This window comes from Mastacembelus armatus, chromosome 22 (genome assembly GCF_900324485.2).
Source record: "Mastacembelus armatus chromosome 22, fMasArm1.2, whole genome shotgun sequence".
Classification (NCBI taxonomy): Eukaryota; Metazoa; Chordata; class Actinopteri; order Synbranchiformes; family Mastacembelidae; genus Mastacembelus; species Mastacembelus armatus.
The window spans coordinates 6,961,210-6,981,947 of NC_046654.1; positions in this window are offsets into that span (position 1 = coordinate 6,961,210).

Sequence of the window (20,738 nt, forward strand, 5' to 3'; positions counted from 1 at the left end):
TGTATGAAAATAAATGTATTGTCATTTTGTAAATCTCAGAACGTCCCTTTTACAATTCCATCTGCTGTTGGCCAGACTCAGCTAACCAGCCTACTCAAGAGAAGAAGTAGAGAAGCTAGTGTGGTGGACAGACCTATATAAATAGATATTATAACATAACAGCAGCTCCGCTTTCTCTTTCTCTCCTTTCTTCACTTGCTGTGTCTTATTCTCCATCTTGAATCATTCTATCTGCTCCTTTATGTGTTTGGGCATGGCTAAAGCCACTTTTGTGGTGCTTTTCAAGAGGAACCCCTTTGAGAGGCAGCTCCTCAGCGACTGGGGACAGGCAGTCGGCCAGCTTCCAGAGTAAACATATAATCATCCTTTGGACAGCTATAATTATATCTGGAACGTGAAGGAACAGAAGCAAGGGAGAGCCAGGCAGATACACAGTAGCAGAGGTAAAGCAGAAAGCTGTGCACTTAATATTTGTTTTCTACCATCAAATAAAGCTTAGGCTGTGTTCGGGCAAAGAGTGAGATGAGGTTTTCATGGAAAATCAGGCTAGCTTACGGCCTGTCGTGGCGAGTTCAGAGTTTCGTTCTCTGCAGTGGCAGTTTCGCGAAAGCATGTATACACATACATAGACATTTAATGTGTCTATGTATATACACATACACAAATGCACGCAGGCACACACACCTTGCATGCACATCTCCACCCACATATAGCTGAACCACACAAGAAACAGTGGGTGGTTTCAGGGCCAGTATGCAGAGCTCCCCTAAGGCCTGTTCTTTAATTCAACATCTCTGAACAGAGCAACTTTAATGCGGTTAACTAACTAGCAGGCTTTGTGGTCAAATACCATTCCAGCAGACCACGCTGAAGAGAAATTGATTACAGCGCCTGGCTGGAAAATCAAATGACTTCCAGGATGTTTTTCTATAATTAAAAATGAATTTGTCACTACTGAAGACCAGAAATGATTCTGACCAGTGAATACCTGTTTTTCTTTGCATCACCTGACTTTGTTTGAAACCAAACAAGCCTTTGTCTTTTATGTGAAAGTTCCCCTCTAATTTTCGTTCTCTATGGTGCCCTCAGGCAGGCCGTATGGGGGTGGGAAAGGGTGACATCACACCATTTAGGCAAATTCCATATGAAAGGGAAAAAAAAGGAACGGCTGAAGCTATTCTCTGTAAAAGAGTGGACACACTACAAAGTTATAGGAAGCGGTTAGTTGATAATTAAGCAACCTAAACATACAACCTACCATTCTCATACATCATTACTGCACCTCAAATATACAAAGCAGTGCACATGTGCACACAAACGCACACAGGGGAGATTGAGGAAGCTGTCTCCAGGGCCTTTGGTTCAAGCGTGAGGAGCAAAAGGGACCTAAGAGGGAGGGCTGAGGGAACAGGCTGCAGATGGGGTGAGGAGAAGGCATGTTAATCACCGCTGTCCTGTCAACAACAAAGAGTGAGCCTCACCCAACAAATGCTCTGCTCAGTAGCCATAATAACATTGTATAGGTATCACTGTGAGTCAGGCAGAGGTGTCACTAGAGAAACCTAGAATAAGGAAATGAAGACGTGGTGTGATGATGCAGTTACAGAAGTAAAACAGGAGAGGGGAGAGTAGCACTGAAAAAAAAACTCAAGTGGTTGCTTTTCTCACTTAAGTATCACTTAATTACAACCACAGGGTTTTTTTGTTTTTTTTTGCAAAGGGATCCCACACACCCGCTCCCCCCCTCAATGAAAATGCAATAAATTATCATCATTGGCTGGTGCCTGACATGACTTATAACTTGAATGCCCCACCTCTCCTCATAAACACTGCTACTCTTTTGAGCCACATGACACACTGGAATTGAACATCTCTGAATTTGGATACATCACTCTTAAATTTTCTTCATTTCTTTACTATATCTACATGATCCTCTGCTCTAATAATTGTTATTCTATATCTTGAAGAGTCCTCTAAAGTCATCCACACCTCTACCTCTGTCTACACACACATATGCACATTCTCCTTAGTTTAGCCCAGCTAATATGTTGTTTCAAGCTCCATTAATTGAAACACAAGCCTTTCCTGCAGTGACCAGACTGTGACCCCACATTGGGTCACATTACTGAGCAACGGACATGTTTAAATTTTTCACTCCAAAGGAAAACATCATTAGGATCGGAGAGTGGATTTCACTTTTCCCTCATGTCTGCAACTCGGAGGTAATGGCCACCCCCAAGCCCCCTCCACCCTGCAAGGACCATGGCCTTAGACCTGACCTTCAACCTTTTGGCCCTCCTCAGTACACAAACACACACACACACACAAACTACACATTTCTGCATTTAAAAATTAAAACAGCATTACCATTTATACCAGTGCACACTGTCCCAAAGTAGTCATTTTTTTCCCCCTCTTCCATCTGGACTGTCTCTGCTCCAGCAGTTGTCTGATCTGACACTCAGCCTGATAATAGGGTCGGGCCCAAGTGAAACCAGAAACAATTTGTTTTGGTCTGAGCTATCATTCCATTTCCCATAAGCCATGCCTCTCCCTTCTCTTCTCTCAGCCCCTCTTTGTATCTTTTGCCAAGAAATAAAAGGCATGACTTTAGACACAGTTACAAAAAGCAGCTGCTGAGTAACTTTCCTCCTAGAAACATACTAAAGGCCATTCCAAATTTACATATCTTATTCCAAATCACAAACTGCATGCCTTTTAAAGAACCCCAAGGCTGAAACGAGGCCCTCTTCCTTCTCAGATGGAGCAACATTTTAGACCCCTCCTCTGGAATGAATAAAAGAGGAAGTGGAGAGGCCACACTCACCCTAAGGCAGGAAGTGACATACACTCAATGACACTAGGCAGCAGTTGTTTTGAATATTGTAAGACAAAAAGAAGTTCTTAATAGCAAAGATAGAATGAAGGGGAGAGGATGAGGAAAAGAAAAACGTAATTTGATTAAAGTCATTGCCTGCAGCAGCATTTCCAACTCTAAACATGTCCATCCTAAACTCGCTGATGTAAACACAGCATGCTCTCTGACCTATGTGGTAAACATCTGTTCAGGATAGGCTTTCACCCTTATTGGTGCACTGCCTGACATGACATTGATGAATATGCTTTTAATCACCAAAAGCAACACATAAAATGAATCTTCATTATCTACTTAAGCAACTAAGTAAACATAGCTGTCTTGTGAGTACCAGAGCCACAAGTAGAGCTGTATATGTTTTAAGTTTGTACTGTGAAGTCTGGAATCCATTAATGTTTTTAAACTACAAGTTTTAAATATTTAAAATATTAAATGCCAAGTATTTTAAATTTAAAAAAAAAAAAAAAAAAAACGTATCAAACTCTGTCACTGTCTCTATCTGTCCTTAATCTTGCTACCAAATACAGTTCAAATGCTGGTACAGTTCTCGTGGTATCATCAGAAAATTGAGACAATTGGAGCTTAGGTGCCTTGGGAGACAGTAGGTTATGCCTTCGGAGAGAAGGAAGACCCTTGGAAGGGTGAACAGCAGCTGGTGGGTCCAGAGCCTTGGCCTCGTAAAAGAGCTGCAGCTGGCTAGGTTAAGGGGCGAGGAAGAAGGCAAATAAGACCTGCAAGCAACCTGAGTGCTGGGAACCAGCTGACTTTTATCATGTCATTAAAAACCTAGATGCAGATGCAATGGCAAAGAGAGAGTGAGTGAAAGAAACGGAGAAAAAGAGAACGAAGCTGAGGTGGAGGTAGAAGGCTGGTGTGGCTGTACTCTGGATTGGGGCTAGGTCTGGTTGGACCACCACTGAGAAAAGGGGCAGGCTATCAAGACAGACGACTTCCTACTGGAGTCTGATTATCCTCTGGAGGCCCAGGGAGAACCTTATAAAAATCTCCTCATTAAAGCCAGACCATTTATAGATGGCCTAATGAGTCTAGGGCTCTAAAAGAGAAGAGGGAACAAGGGACTGATAAAGAGAGTGTCCACTTACTACTTTGGGGTTCCTCTCTCTGCACCTCTCTACCCTCAAAATTCAAGTACGAAAACAGATTTTATTAATTAAAAGTCAATATAGTCAACCTAAAAACAATTAGCACTGTGAAAACACTGGTATGGAAGTGTTAATACCTGGTCAACCCATGCCCACCCCACCATGGCATTTAATATAGGTTAGAAGTAGGATAAATAAAATGTCGTTCGGGTAACATTGGACCCTGATTACAAATGTACATCCGAACAACTGATTGTTTGCAAAGGATCCTACAATGTTGACGTCCGAAGTCATCACTTGTTAATTTCCAATTAGTCATTCTTGGCAGAGCATGCACAACAACTCACACTTTTTTGTCTCAGGGGCAAAATCTGAACTCCAATCCAGTACAAACAGAGTGATAAGCTGCAATAGGTCATTTGTCATAGCACTCTCCCTCAAGCACCATGCATCCTGATCACTGCCCTCCATGGCTGATAACTGAGACTGATCCTATCTGTTCCTCCACAAAGGTTACATCTTGACACCAGCTCTTTTTTAAGTCACCCCAAATACACACACATTCAAGTGTATGTGTATGCACACGCATAGCCACCTGTGGTAAGAAAGTCCTAAGATGCACAAATACACACTTTCACAAACCACATACTTGTATAATCTCAACTAGATCCAAATGCTCCTTAGTTAAATGTTTTACGGACATTTCCACTTTATTCAATAAATTTAAAATGAGAGAAAAATGACATAAGCCTTCTGAGTTTACACTTTATATGATACCATACTCAAGACAACACTGTAAAATCCCTGCCAGACTAATCATGCAATACTTATAATAATGCAATGTCCATAAATAGTGTAATAAAAGTGCTGGCAACAGTCCTGGAATCCTTTCACTAGGCACTTTTAATGACTGCAGATGGATTGGTCCCTCCACTTGCTTGGTGGCATATCGGGTGTAGTTCTCCCCCTTGGAAATAAAGAGGTGTTTTGTTCTGTCAGAGAAGAGCTTTGGGGTGGTATCAGTGCGTCACTTTGTGCCAAGGCAAGAAAAAGTAAGTGAGACCAAGTGAGACAGTTTGAGGAAGAAGAGGCTTAGAAGTGCAAGTGATAAAAAACAATCCTGCAAGCTGAGAATGGTCAGCAAGGGATGAGATGCCATAATACAAAAAGACGATTAGAATCTTCCAATTTAATTAGATAGTTCCCCTCCTGCAGATCCCTTTAGCATTTGAATCCAGGTCAAAGAATAATGCTGTGACACCCCAATGAGAAAGCAATATCATTAAGAAAAATAGTGTCCAACAAACGAATAATAGCTGAACCTAAGGGAACATTTTTTTTCTTTCAGCTGAACTGGGAAGCACCTTGGAGCATGAAATGTGGCTCCAATTGTTTCTCTGTGTGTGTATCCACCCATAGCGCTAGAGAAGGGTTGTTGGCAGGCAGGAGGAGGGGAGATTCAGGAGGGGATGCTGAGCTGAGAATGCTAGGAATGTCCAGCCCTGTTTACAGCCTAGGCCGGTTCACACCTGCAGGTCAGGGTGCTATCACCAGCCCCGGCCCCTCCTCTCCTTTCTGCCCCCCTCATTACAAGAGGGTCAAGCTCAGAGGTGACCTAATTAGAAGCTCATTACATCACAGACAATCTCCATTAGGATGCCAAGCTGGCCTGTTAATCCATTAGCACCACAGAGGCTCCCAGTGCAGCCTTTACATTCCTGCCCCTGTGGCCCTTACTCAGGGCCCCCGCCACACACAAACATACAGTTGCACACACAAACCTATACCTATTTTGATGGGAGAGACTGGAAAAACTCGAATGATCTACCACAAATATGAATAAACATTAAACATAGTATTATCAATAGCATATCAATATCATTCTTTTAAATTAGTTTTGATTCTAGGAGCCATCATGAGAATTTACCAAAACTTCTTGTATGCTGATGTCAGGTATCTATTATGTCTCTTAACTTAGTACATCATCATTTGGCAAAACTGTTAACATGCCACCACTGAGGTACTGCAAAATAAAAACTGAAAAAATCAAAATATGTCATACACTAACTAAATTTTCTGAAGTAATATTAGTTCTATGAAAGTTGCCATTCAGGCAGAAATCCCTTTCTGTTTTTAGTGGATCCTGGCCAGTATTAAAGTTAACGATTTTGATGAGGTGGCAATGTCCTGACACTTCAAGGTCTTCAGGCACAGTGGGATAGACAGAGGTGGGGGAAGTGTCAGCTACTTCTGGGCTTTTATACGACTGTGGTCTCTGAGCAGGGCTCAACCTAAGTGTTTTGACTGGAGAACAGACTGCAGACAAACTCAGAATGTGTTAGATCTACTCTGTCTTTCTACATCTGCTGAGGAGCCCATGTGGCTCCAAGATAAATCCTTTCCTCCAACTTTTGACCATTAGAGAAAAATGAAAAAAAAAAAGAAACAAAATTGAAAGTTGTATTTCAACATGCTGCTGGCAATGAAATTGTCAAGTTACAACCAATGCTTTTATGTTTTTGCCCTAGGTTTTATACATGTCCAACTTTTCTGAAAAAGTTTTTAAAAAGCAAAAAAGTACAGATCCTATCGGAGTAAGGTGCTTAGGTGTAGTCAAGCATGTGTCAGCAAATTTCCCTGCTCCTTTATCCGCTGTTTACCCCCATAAATGAACTTCTCTCAATGTGCCTTTATTGGATAAGGCCTCTAAAGTGCTGTGCCTACCTGTGGGGTTGTGCCCCAGTGCTAGAGACTGAAAGAGTCAGTATCTATCTCCTCACTGGGGACCTGGGACACACTGAGCCCCACTGCCTTCCCTTTGAAACCTCTCCCCTCTGGTGACTGGCAGACCATACAACACTCAGAGCTTTGTAAGTGACGCCATTGTTGGGGGCAGATTGAGAGGAAAAAAGAGGGCTAGCTGTAGGCATAGAAGAGCAAGGTGAAACAAAAAGATCTGTCTCTGTGGTCTGAACAGGGCAGGAATGGATCAAAGGGCTCAGTGCTGACCTGCGGCCTTTGTCCGTCAGACAGCCCTGGCTTCATTTAACCTCCCTCTGGAGGCCAGCAAAGCCCGCTGGGATATCGAGCTACACAGAAGCCATGCCCTATGGGGACATCTCAGTGCCTCCTCTGCAACCCCTCCACATATTCCTCTGTCTCCTTCTCCACCCCTCCACCTGGGACAATATCACAGGCGAAAGTGGATGGGAGGAGTTGGTGTGTGCATCGTCCCAACCTGTCAGGGATCCACCACAAAGGGAGTTTAGCCCTCTCTCCGGATGCCCGGCGGCCAAGTCTTACCTTAGTATACAGCATTCACATGGCCTTGCTGCCTTCCTGCACTGGCTCCACTGGGAGAGTCACAGCATGGAAAGAATCAGAACAGAGAGGAGCTCTCAGTCGTTCACCTGGGGATGGTAAACCTCAGCTATGTGGCAGACAAAGGTGATCTTAGTGGATTTCTGCTGCATTGTTTAGTTGTGGAAACTTAAATCGTCTAGCCTTAATGAACTGCTGAATAGGGAGGATTTTCTATAGTTCACAAGGCCATGGGTGACTTTTAAAAACCTGTTGATCATGCTTTCTATATGTGTAGTCCTAACAAACAGGCTGCACACAATACATCCTAGGATTTGTTCACTAAGTGCACCGTTACTACACTATTCATCCTGTTATTATATGAATTGACATTGAGCATGTCATCCACACGGAAATATAAGAAACATGCAAACTTCTGGTGTTAAGTGTAGGCCCTGCTCATCATCATGCAACTCATACTATTAAAGGATACAGGTAAGTGCCTTTTAGAGAAGTTGTAATAGCATTAGGACAATAGCATATCCTGAACATTTTCAAAAGATCTGCCAAACAAAAGCAATTTGCAGGATTACTGGTTTGCTCCTCCTTAAAGGGACCTAGAGGTCAAGGTGTGGAGCAGGCAAAGAGGAAGAAGGAAGCTAGCCATGGGAGGCAAATGGAAGCAGGAGTACCTGTGCTGAGATGGCTGGTCTAACTATGTTGGGAACGAAAGCAGCCTAATTGTTCTGCTTTCATTAATGCGCTGAGTGAAGCCTCTGCTAAGGCCTCGATTCCCAAGACTCTCAGATAACAAGTAGCTTCCCACACTGAGGCTTTCTGTTTTCTGTTTCCTCTCCAATAAAACCAGCCAGAGAGCTGGAAAGAGAGGTAGAGAGAAAGAGAGAGAGAGAGAGAGACGAGGGAGCAAGAGTGATAGACGGGTGAGGAAAGGGGAGAGGGGACCCTGTAGTCTGCTGTTATCTGTCTAACTCAGTCATTTGGGGGGGCAGTTTGGTTTATTTTCCCCTAGCCCAATGAATGGCTGCCGACAAGGCATTTCTGATGGCTGTGATAAGATATCCCACCCCCGGTGTCTAACTCCTCTAGCCCCAACCAGACCTCCAGCTCCAGTCTTTCAAGTAACCAGGTTAACCATCCCTCCAAGACCTGGTACTGAAAGACAAAGTACGGTGGTCTCACGCTGAAATGCACAAATGTAACAGACTGAGTGAAAGCGGAAGGTCACTTAAATGACCTCGCACACACATTAACGCACAAGTCAAGACATAAACATTCCATAGGCAATACCAACCATCCTGCTAGTGACATGCTCTGGATAGGGTTTATATAGGACTCTATTTCACACAGCTGGTGTATGCAGAGAATGTTGTGTTTATGTGAGGTCCATCCACGGTCATATGGATGCAAACATTTTGGATGTGCAGAGGTCAGAATTGTTGTCTGTTTAATCAGCTGCCAGCTGCTATCATTCTGAACAATCAATGTGTATTTTGTACATACAAAAAATAGTAAAGTGTCCTTGTAACAGAACATTTGTAGAAATTTAAGAGAAGTATGTTGAAATTGATAACGTAAAATTTGCAATGGTTAATCACAAAGTTAAAATATACATTTTGAAAGATTTACATGTATTGTACAGAGGCTGCCTTATGAGCCTGGTCAGTCTGACAACATAGATTTACCGTGAAATTTGCATTAATATGAGTTTAACTGCACATAAACCACACATAATCACTGACACAGTCATGAACCACATACAAAGAGCGAGCATGAATTTATAATGCTCTCTGTCAGCAGTGAGGATATAGAAGAAGTCAAAAGAAGAGACCGTGAGAGGCAGCTTGGGCATGGAAGCGAAACACGTGTACACCAGTACACACAGGCATACAACCACAACCAAGCTGCTTCTCATTTAGAGGTTCCATTACGGAGCACTCACACACACACACTACCAAATGGTCCTAATCGAACCTCACTGCTCTCCCCTGTCCGCTCACCTCTACTGATAGCAGCCAAAGGACAGTCTGCCTGTATGCTGGACCGAGGGCGAGAGGTGAGGGAGGGACGAAGAGGCGAGCAAGTGGGTGTTTGTGTTTGAGAGGTAGGGTGGCAGGGTTGATAAACTATGACCTTCTCCTCATACTGCAACGTGCCTAATGGCTACTCTGAGTGCTCCAGCTCAAGGTGTCTGAGCCTCTAAATGGAGGGGTATTTTTATCCTCTTCACTCACACACACACACTCTCATATTAGCAAAGACTATGGATGGTGTGTATAGCCGTAGCTGACGTCTGGGTGCACCACAGGGTGAGTGAGGGCTGGTGAGTTGGCATGCAGAGCTGGCAGTACTCAAGTTCCTGATAGCTTTCAGGGGTCTTTGATGTTCTTCGCATCCCCGGCCCCCTCACCGCTCCATCCCCATGCCCTCCCCCTTGCAGGAAATTGCATTCTGTCCACTGCCATAGCAGATAAATGAGGCAGGAGAGGGGCTGCACACTGTCACCAGCCAACCTGGCCTGTCTCACACTGCAACCTGCAGTGTGTTAGCCGCGTCCGTTCCTATCCACCCACGGCTGGCCTCGGGGAGAGAGGGCATAAATGCATGTGCACACACACTTACGCACACACTCACAAATGTGGACAGCCACCTGCAAATAGACACATGCACAGAACTGTAGACAAGCACCACATTGTATAATCTCACGCACACTCTCACTCCTGGTAGCTCACATGTGTAGATGCTAACAAATGATACACTACAATTTCACTACACACAGTGAGACTTAAATATTGGACATATATGGACACACACACAGGTATACAGAAATCTTACAAACTCACAATAGCAGTGCAAATATACTACATACAAACTCACTCTGATATTAGCTTTATCATCAAACAGGGATAATAACACACTTCGTGTTTGCAGCTAGCATGTCTCATCTGATTACATCATAGTGAGGTTCCATCAATCCATCCATACACAGACATTGTGTGGGAATGTCGAGAAATAATTCAGCTAAAAAGGCCTCCTCACGCAATGGGGACCCCAGTGGTACTTATGGGCATGGAGGCGACTAGAAATTTACGAGAAATTGCACGTGTGTATGAGCACGTGTGAGATCATGCTTTGTGATGTATGAGATGTGCGTAAATGTGCATGTGTGCCTATAGGTACATGTCTGAGATCATGGTCATATTTGCAAGGGACTAGCCTCAGCCAACAAGTATGTTTGATTAGTGCTGCACTACATGCAACAGGGTCTACTGTAGCAAAATGAGTTACAGCTACAAGGTGATGTCAGTGCTATTGGAACACAATGATACAACCCCACCCTCCACACTATGGCCTTGTAGTCTTTACACTTTGCTCAAATCTGATGCTCTCAAAAGTTACACATAGTGTTACGTGTCATTAAATATTTCAGTAAAATGAATATTTCTCTTCTTATCTTTTTCTTTTTCTTGATATCTTTAGTCAGACAATGTCCACATTGAGATAAGATGTGTTCCATGTCTTTTTCCATCTGTCATTACTGTATTTTCTTCTCTTTTCTATTATGCCAGCTTTTTTGTGCAAATGCTCATCTGCGTGACCAGTTTCTTGCCTCTCTCCTATTTTTGTAGGGCAAAGTGATGAAAAACAGGTAGATAAAGATATCTTATGATTTATGTATAAATCATACTATATTAATGATGCAACGTACAGAACGATTACAGAAAGTTGTAGATGACAGAATGTGGATTTCACATTTCTGATTTATTAAATCCAATCATATCATTAGATTAGGTTATAGCTGAAAACACATCCACTCAGACAAAATGAAGAGAAAACAAATAAATAGTGAACAAGGCCTAACTTCTTCACCCCCCAGTAACAATCCCCTCCTAGCAACACTCTCCTGTTGATGGGGGTGAGCCTGCATGTGGTGAGTGAGGAGAGCAAGGACACCATGTGGCTCTCGCCTATGCAATACACACACCACATGCACATACAAACTAACCCCATTACCCAAAACCACCTCCACGATTGCCCCATATGACCCTTCATCCTTTCTTGAGCTGCTGCAGATCACCCCCCCCCCCCACACACACACACACTCACATCAGCAAGCTTCTGATTGACAGGCCGTGAAGATACACCAACATGGTCTGCATTTAGCTCAAGTACCACACCGCCATCACCTCAGACACCCCCACCCGGCCTCCTCTTCATGTCCCAGGAGAAAACACACTTGAGCCAAAGTGTTTCAGAGCAGGATGTTTCCTGGGGAGAAAAGGTTTCGTCTCGGGTCAGTGTGCACTGCTGTGATTCAGGGTGCTTTTTCACAAGGTTGTGGAAGGGGGTGGTCATCTTATGGTGAGAGGATGGGAGGAAAAACGGAGAAGAGGAGGGGGAGTGAGAAATGGAAACAAGGCGTGTGGATGTTTGAAGAAACAAACCACACCATAGGTAGGGTGGCAGGAGAGTCTGTGTGCGTGTGTGTGTTTAGGGGGTTTGAAAGTAGAAGTAGGGTGAGTGGGTGGTGGGGTAGGGGGTTAGAGAGTTTGAAGACGTGAGATGGCAGAGGGGGGTGCTAAGGGTGTTTAGTCCTGAGAGGAAACATTAGGAAAGCGAGGAGGAAAAGCTGCCAAATTAACTTCTCACCCTTTCAATCACACCCCTGAGAGTTCCTGCCCCACTTTACTTCTGCTGATCTGGCTCCATTTTTTGGATGAAGGAGTTGTTTCTTTTTTTTTTTTTATCATTTTTCCTTTTTTGTTTGGCCTTGCACTCTAGAGAAACATCACACCATCACATCAATCCAAGCACAACCTTATGACCCTCTACACCCCTCCCCATGTATCTTGTCCCTGCATGTTGTACACTTGTTTCACTCAAAGGCCAAAACTGACTACAAACACTAGTTCCACAGTCAGTCAGCTTGCAGGACTTCCCCTTGTCTCCTCTTCTCAGTAGCAGAAAGGCTTCAAACATTCAAACATGCATGTCCAAAATAGCCATGATTCAGAAATCAAACTCATAACTTGTTAAATACATCCTCTTGCAAACACTGGCCAGCAAAAGAGTCAAGCCCCAGAGAACAAAAATCGCTCAATGTAACAGATCATTCCAGGAAAAGAAAAACTGCATTAATGTGAGTTTAAAAGATCACTAGAGGAGTGGAGCAGATGGTCTTTCATGACTGGTGCTTTTGTAAAGCCATCCATGTGCATCAGCTCAACCAGCTCCAGCCTGAGCAGCATCGTCTGGAGTGTGGTAATACAACTCAGACCTCACTCTTCCTCTCTGTAGTTCCCTCCCGCCCTCCCTGACATTCCTACACTGAGCCATTCTGGCCTAATTTGTTTGTATTTGTGCATTTTTTTCAGCTTTCCTCGCTTTCTGCTTTGCCTCTTTTCTTTTCTCGCTCACTCTCATCCACCAGATTTGGTGGTTGGTTCCTCCTTTTGAGGTCTCTTCAATCTAAAATAGATGATTAGAGTCATTCTGCAAGACAAATGTAACTTTTCTGGACGCTCTAAATCTGTTTAGGCACATTTAATAGTGTCAATTATTGTGGGGCCAGACAAGGGACTTGGGCCTTTCTGTAGTCAGGGCCCTTAATAACATTGACTACAATGAGAAGCAGATGCTGACCCGCTTGGTCCCTTTGAAAAAAGACATTTGAGTAGCTCTGCTTCTAATTTATGAGCCTCCCTCCACATCTGGAATTCTTTATAATTAAAACATAAACCCCAAAGTTCTACTTCCACCTGTCAAACGTTGAGAAGATGAACATAGTAATGGGCTTCTCTTGCATTACTGGAGAGATGGAGAGACTGGTTTTACTTGTTCTTTTTTTACATGAGGGAAAAGGGGCAGTAAGGGGGTGCAAAAAGAGGCCTTCTGTGATTGTTTTGCTTTACGGCAGGGTCTGGTGCACTACATGATTCTCAGTTCTGAATGTTTAACCCAAGCTAGTAAAAATGTATCCGCAAATTTGAGATAGAGGTTAAACTCAAAATTTGATAGTTAGTATGTTCAGTTCATATTGCAAGTCTAATTATATCTGGGTAAATTATAGGTATAAGAAAAATAAGAGCGGCTATTTTTTTCTTTTAAAGTTTCTTTTCCTTGTGATCAAGTTCAAAGTGATGGGAAACAACAGCATTACAGCAAGCTGGAAACAGATTTCTGATCTCACACTCAACGTGAACAGGAAACATCACGTTCAAGCTTAATAGATTTCCTTTCCATGTATTAGCAAGTAATGAAAGCAGAGAAATGGATTTGCCATGGCTGGTGAATAACATAATTGCCCATAACAGGGTTTGTTCCAACAGATCAATAGGACCTACATGAGTGAGCAGTGAATGTGTGTGCATGTGTACGTGTCTGTGGAGGTGTGCGGGTGCAAAGCTTCTCAGACTTCAAGCTCCCTTCGTTAAATCGAATTAGGATCCTGCACCCTGCAGATTAATTTTCTTTGTCTTTTTCTTCTCTTTTTTCCTCTCCTCCTCACACCCTCATTTTTATGGAGCACAAGACAAAAGCAGCTGTAAGAGGGGCCGTCAAGCTTATGAAGGTTGGAGAGTGCAGCTCATGCAGTTAATCCTGCTGTGAGTATGGGCATGAGGACAGCATTCCTTCCATTTTCTCCACTATTACCAGATCACCATAATTAAGTCCTCAGTGTTAACGGAGCAACCAGGCCTGAACATAGAGCTAATCCGCACCAGCTTCCTGTGGCTACTGGTAGAAATGGGGAGGGTGCCCCACATACTGAGCACAGGAGAACAGGGGTGTCTGAGAATCTGTTCCTTTAAACACCTGCAAAAAGACTTGTGGATATATGAGCCTACAAGAATGAACACATGAAAACACAGTCAGACACATAGTTTCTATTCCCAAAGTGAGGTTCAGCATCCTGAAGGTGTCATGCTGTTCATGGGGTCCTTGCAAATCTTCTTCAGTACGCTCCTGAAGACGACTGCCCTGTGTTGCTACTGTTAACTCATACTGTCAGCTGTGATGAAGAGTCTGCAGGTGTGAGGCAGTTAAAACCAGACCAGTGCAGTTCCTAAAAACAACATAAAACACAATCTCAAAGGAGCTGGAGGCAGGTGTTTTTCAAAGAAATTAATTTTGGTTTTTTGAAGGGGAAGGACATGAGCATAGTGGGAGTCTGGTATGGGGAAAGAGCAGGGCAACAAGGAGAAAAAATGAACTAAACAAGGCACATGGAGAAATAAATTGGTTAGTTGTGCGTAAGAAAATGGGGCAATGTGGCAAAAACCAGGATGAGAAAAGAGGAGGAGGAAAGTAAGAGAGTCAATATGATGCTAATACACAAGATGCAGAGGGAGAGGAAATGAAACAGAGGAGGGCCTCTTTGTGGATCATTGGTAGATAATGGGCTCATTAGGCCATGTAGCTTAAGAAGGCTCTGGGTCTCTAAACAAACAGAATGGGTGCTGAAGAGATGGACTTAAGGCCCCAACATAGAAAAAGATATAATAAAGCCGTACCCATCCCAGAGAGCAAAGGGAAGTCTACAAATTGAGCTACCATAGTCAGCCAACCTGCCTCAGCCCCTGTTGGGCTCAACTCCCTCACTAAGCAATCAGTTACACTTATCTCTATTCTGCTTTTTTCCTTTTCTATCTCTGGGTATTTCTGTCTCTGGGTAAGAGGAAAGATGCATTTTCATTTTCATTCAAAAACATATATTATCCTCTGTGTTTGGCTTATGTCCACACTAAACTTTTCAAAAATAGTCTCTACAGTGAATAATTTAGGGAGTTAGGCCTTTGGTTAGGTTATGATTAGGCACTGTAGAGAAGATTGGTTAGTTAGCGTAGGGTTGGGTTGAGGTGACGTGTCACAGAAAATGACTGGTTGGGGTTAGAGATAAAATTGGACTCAGGTTAACAGAGGGTAACATAAATCAAAATGTTCTGTGCTTTATTGTGCATATATGGTGAATTTATGTTCATTTGTCAGATGGATTCATGATCATGAAGTGGTGATTAGATGCTCATCTAGTCCATCCACCTAGTCTTACTCACTGAAAGCAGTTCTGTTCGTTGACAAGTGGGAAATCCTAATGACACATGAATTACACAGTTTCTTCTTCATGAAACACTTAGCCTTATTTATTTTCTCACCCCCTAAAATGTTGTCAGATTTATACTGCTGACTCTCATGTTGTATTAGTCACTCATTAGATCGTGCAACCCAGTGCTGTCCCCAGCTCTCCAATAATACAATGTGAAGCCCTGCAAATGATGCAAATAAAATGTTACTGGGAAGCAAAAGAAATATGAGCTGTAGTGTGTAATGCTTGTGGTAAAAGGATGCTGTTCCAACAAAGGCGCTTGTGGGAAACTTGAATTCCTATTAAGCAATTGGGATATGAGTTGCATTCCCAGAAGGGGACAGACTGTCAGTTGTGTTCGCTCAGAAGCCACTTACAGTAAAGAATGATCTCTTTGCAGCAATTTCTTTGGTGAATCAAAATTCCTTCAGGGGTCTAAATTGATATTGAATGACAGAGCGTTCAATTGAACTACTCCAGTGTAGATTTGCTATTAGGTATCAGGGCTGTAAGCAAAAATAGAGGAGTTTGACTTGAACCCCTTTGTAATCAACTCAGGGAGACTTTAACAGAGCATGCCTGTCCAACCATTGAAACTGCCATGAGATTTATAGTGAGAAGAAGTGGAGAGGCTGTTGTCTGGTACTCCAGGAAACCAAAATGTCTTCCTTTACTCTCCCACTACAGAATGTTTGCCTTTGTTTGCTTTTATTAATACCAATATATTATATTATTACACTGGCAAAATCAGGAGAGTATTACTTTGAAGGACAGAAGTGGGAATAAAAAACCTGAGGTACTGTAAGGGGGGTCGGGGAGTTTTCTGTTCATCTCCAGCTGCTTCCTTGCTCATCATGCTGAGAACTAACATGAAACACACTCACGCTACAGCCTCCTCACACACACATCTGACATCCATTAAGGATGCTGATCGAAGACCAAGCCTCCGAGGGGACTTGTGGTCCCATCTCTTAGCTCCTCTCCTAGAAAAGAAAAGAAGGGAAGGGGGAGGATGAAAAAGAAAAAAGGAGATATTTTTGACAACTAGATATTGGTCCAAACATTCACAACAATGAATGCTTTTTCTCTTCTAGATGGGCAACCAAAAACGTCAAACCAAGCTAATGCAACAAATCAAAAGAATTGTTAGGCATATCAATAAAAAATATCAAATATTTCTTGCTCTGGTTAAGAAAGCAGCAGTTTTGTACGGTATACCTGTGTTTGAGAGTCCCAAGGCCCTTCTGTGATAACATACCAAAGATGTTTGTGGGATATGTCTATTCCCTGGGAACTTTTCCCCTCTCAGATAACTCAACTACGATGGTGTGAAACATCATCTGAAAACACCAAGGACTGGCCCCATTACATGTAGGTTTTCTTGCAGGACCACTGAGGTCCTGAGGGCAGAACTCTCACCTTGTAAATGACAGGAAAAGTTTTCTCATTGTACTCTTTGTACTTATAAGGAGAAGAATTCAATGAGAAGGTCATTGACACTTATTAGCATACATATTGTGATATGACTTTTAATTAACTAAATCTACCCATTGGCGGCAGGTCTAAAGCCTAACAAACATATGTTACCCCACTGGGCCACCCCACACGGACCCCCACACACATCGAAACACAGTCTGCACAGACAAACAGAGGGATAAAGAGAAGGACAGTGTGAAAGAGAGGAAAGACACACCTCATTAATCTTCCTGGCACTTTCCACTCCATGGCTGTCTGTTTTACCAGCAAGTTTACTTTTACGCGGAGGTGAAAGTGACTGATACTTAAACGGCCGCCTTAAAATGCAAAATGTTTAACGTCACTCACAAGTAATAACTTACACAGTTTATAATTTAAATGCTACCCTATTTTCTGAGCTCTTTCAGGCCTTTGGCATTGCTCTTGTTCCTTAAAATGGAATTTCCAATATGTTTGGACACATGTTCTTTCTTCTTCTGGCTGGCAGAAAAAGGAGTGATGTCTAATATGACATGCTCAAAAGCATACATCAATATTTACATGTTCACTTACTGAGGATTCCTGATAAGTTTTGGGGGCTAAAGACGTCCATGAGTGCTCGGGCTCACTCACACCAAGTTATTTTATTCAAGTAAAAAGTTCTGTTCACAGACACAAACCAGGCATACAGACCTGTCGACCTTATAAAAAGGTGCAACATATTGGTTTGCTCTGTTGGGACTGAAAAAAAAAAATCTTTCAACAAAGCAATGGTCTGGTATGGTGTGTTGAAAGAACTGTTCAACATTTTGGGAAATATACTTAGTGACTTTCTTGAAGGGAAGATCACAGTGAGTCCCTTGAGTCTTGTCCTTATCTCCAAGTCTCTGTTCCTGGCCAATAAAAGGTGTGGCAGATAACTCCTCTTAAAACTGCAGCTTGCCAATTCTACACATTATTTTTTTTAACTGATTAAACAAACAAGATAGGTTTTCTTCACCTTTGGATAGTGTCTGTTTCCCCCGTCTCCAGTCTGTATGTTCGGCCAGGCTAACCGTCTCCTGGCTTCAAACTGAAAACACAGACATGAAAATAGTATTGATCTTTCCATCTAAGTCTCAGCAAGAAGGTAAGTGAGTATACTATGTTTCCTAAAATGTCACACTTCTTTAAGCTTGCTTGTATGCAACCACTTACATTCTGAACTAAGTCTTTTATTCGTTTGTTTTTCAGATAACAAAAGAGGCAGCAACACAGACGCAAGATCAAACAATAGACTTGATTATTAGGAGGTTTCTTACATCAGAATAAGCCACATACAGAGGCTTATTATTACTGACAGGCTTACATTCTCCCACACAAACAAACACAGTTACAGTAGTCAGGCAGCCCATTCCAGGCTAGGCTCCAGTGTGGAGGAATATCAGACTTGTGAATTGTAGTGGGGAGTCTGAATGACAATGAGTCTGGTAGCCCTGAAGGAGATCGTTATGGGCAGCAGGACCAGGCAGCGACTGACGTGTGCTGGAGTCAACAGCCCCAATCACCCACCTGGAACCTGGAGCCCAGACAGCCGGGGGGGAGGTGGAGCCGCTGGCCTGATTTCGGCTGCAGGAACAGAGGAGCCCAGCCCAAACAGATCAGCCAGGTCTGTGATGTCTCTGTAAAGTTCCACCTTGTCGGTGACCTGTGTACACCCCTCCTCGCGATTATATTTGCCCAAAACCAGTTTCATTAAATTCTCCACCATATCTCCTCTTTAACCAGCTCCTCCTCTTTTTCAAGACCCTGTTGACCACACCCACCTGTCCCCACCTAAAACTGCTGTGCTCCAGTTTAATCACCTCTGGATGTGGGTGGAAGCGAGTGGGAGGCGAAAACCACACATTACATCATGTATTTACTTATTCGGGGTAGCTAGTGGGTGACATGGAGAGTGGAGCTGGGGTGAAAGGTGAAGGATTCAGGAGTAAATGAGTCATGACCAAAACCAAAGGGTTAGATACTGGGGACAAGGTTGCTTAAACACCACAGGATACACAACACCTCCAACAAGACACATCTGTGAATGGAGTGTAAAAGTCCTAAAACCTTTCTAAACTAATCCTCAGAAACTTCCCAGATGTACCTGTCTTGAACATAACACCATAATGTGTCCCAGAATACAGAGTGAGCATTTGGAGATTATTTGCTATTAATGAAAACAATTAGTGGCTCAGGCTTTTGGTAGTCTGCCAGTTACTGTTTCAACATTTTTCCTTCCTTGCAAGTGGAATTTGAACTCTCTAAGTTACTTCCCTTTAGTAACAATGCAGTAAACACCCTCCAATCCCCTTTCCAACATCTGCCCATGGTCAACATCACCTCAGTAACTGCTAGTGACATGTGCCGCAGACTGGCCTTGTAGTGTGTCCAGAAACTCCACCTTAGCAAGGTGGTGCAGCTCAGAGAGACCAGACAGACCCAGTGAAGTCAAACAGCATACTGTTCCATTTACCATGAGAGTGAAGCTTCTTTATTGCAATGGGAGATCCACACTGAGTACTGCAGGTGGCTAAGAGAAGAAAGAAAGAAAGAAAGAAAGAAAGAAAGAAAGAAAGAAAGAAAGAAAGAAAGAAAGAAAGAAAGAAAGACAGAAAGAAAGAAAGAAAGAAAGAAAGAAAGAAAGAAAGAAAGAAAGAAAGAAAGAAAGAAAGAAAGAAAGAAAGAAAGAAAGAAAGAAAGAAAAGCAGAATAAAACAGAGTCTGCAGATGGATTTCCACTAAGTTAATCTCCCATGTCTCAGTAATCCATTCCTATCTGCTGGAACAGCAGTGGCCCACGCATGGACATCAAGCACATTCCAAGAGTCGACCCAATTATGGGCAGATGAGGGGCAGTTTTCTTTGTTTAAGAACAAAGCCAGAAGTGACACAACTGCTTTTTAAAGGGAATTCGTACAGCCGTGGCTTGGAAGGGGGGTGGTGGGTAGCACTGGGTTGGGGAGGTGGCCAGCTGGTTATAAATATCTAGTTGGTCAGTTACTGGAAGGAAAATTTGCTTCTTGTTTGTCATCTACTCATCCAGGTGTGGTGGGCCCGGCGGTTGCAAAACATCAGACCAAAGAGAAAAAGAGCAAGGAAGAGAGACAGACAGAAAAAGGCCAACCTGTTCACATGTGACTAGAAGAAAATGAGGAATTCGATGAATTTGTATATGAAAGCCTCATTTCATCCCCTTCAGAAAGAGAAAGCTCTGGGTCATACACACTAGCTATTATTGCATTTAGAATAAGTCTTACACTCATGGTTATGCAACGTTAGAGCTCTTCTTTATAAGTATCATCTGGAAAATCCCAGTATTAGAATGTTCATGCTGAGTTGACAGAACATTCATTCTCCATTCAGCAATTTAGAAATAATCAAGACTCAATCATTTTAGTAAATTTGAGATCTAAAATGTAATATGGCCCTAGCTGCTCTGCTGTCACAGCTATGAAAAGCAACTCTACTCAACTGCACAGTGTGGACTGTGGATTGTAATAGCTGTTAATAATTCAAATTGTAAATCTTTTAATCTATCTTTTCAGTACCAGACACTTACCATCAATGGCCTAGAAAGGTCCCCATTCAAAGTTTCTTTGTTGATAATAAGCAGCAGCTGAGCACAGCTTGATTTCAGTCACTTACAATGGTGACAGGTTTTCAGGGTGGATAAAAAAATGTGCAGAATAATCCACTTCTCAGATGTCCATTCAAACGCTCACTATGCTCCAAAACATACATTTTGACAAACTAGAGCTAGACCTACATACTATATACGGCCTCCACATTGTACTAGTGCCCTGACCTTTCCCTGGAAGCTTTGTCTCTTTGAAAGACAGCATTTTTACAACCACCTTTCAAGCCTACAGGGGGTGTGAAT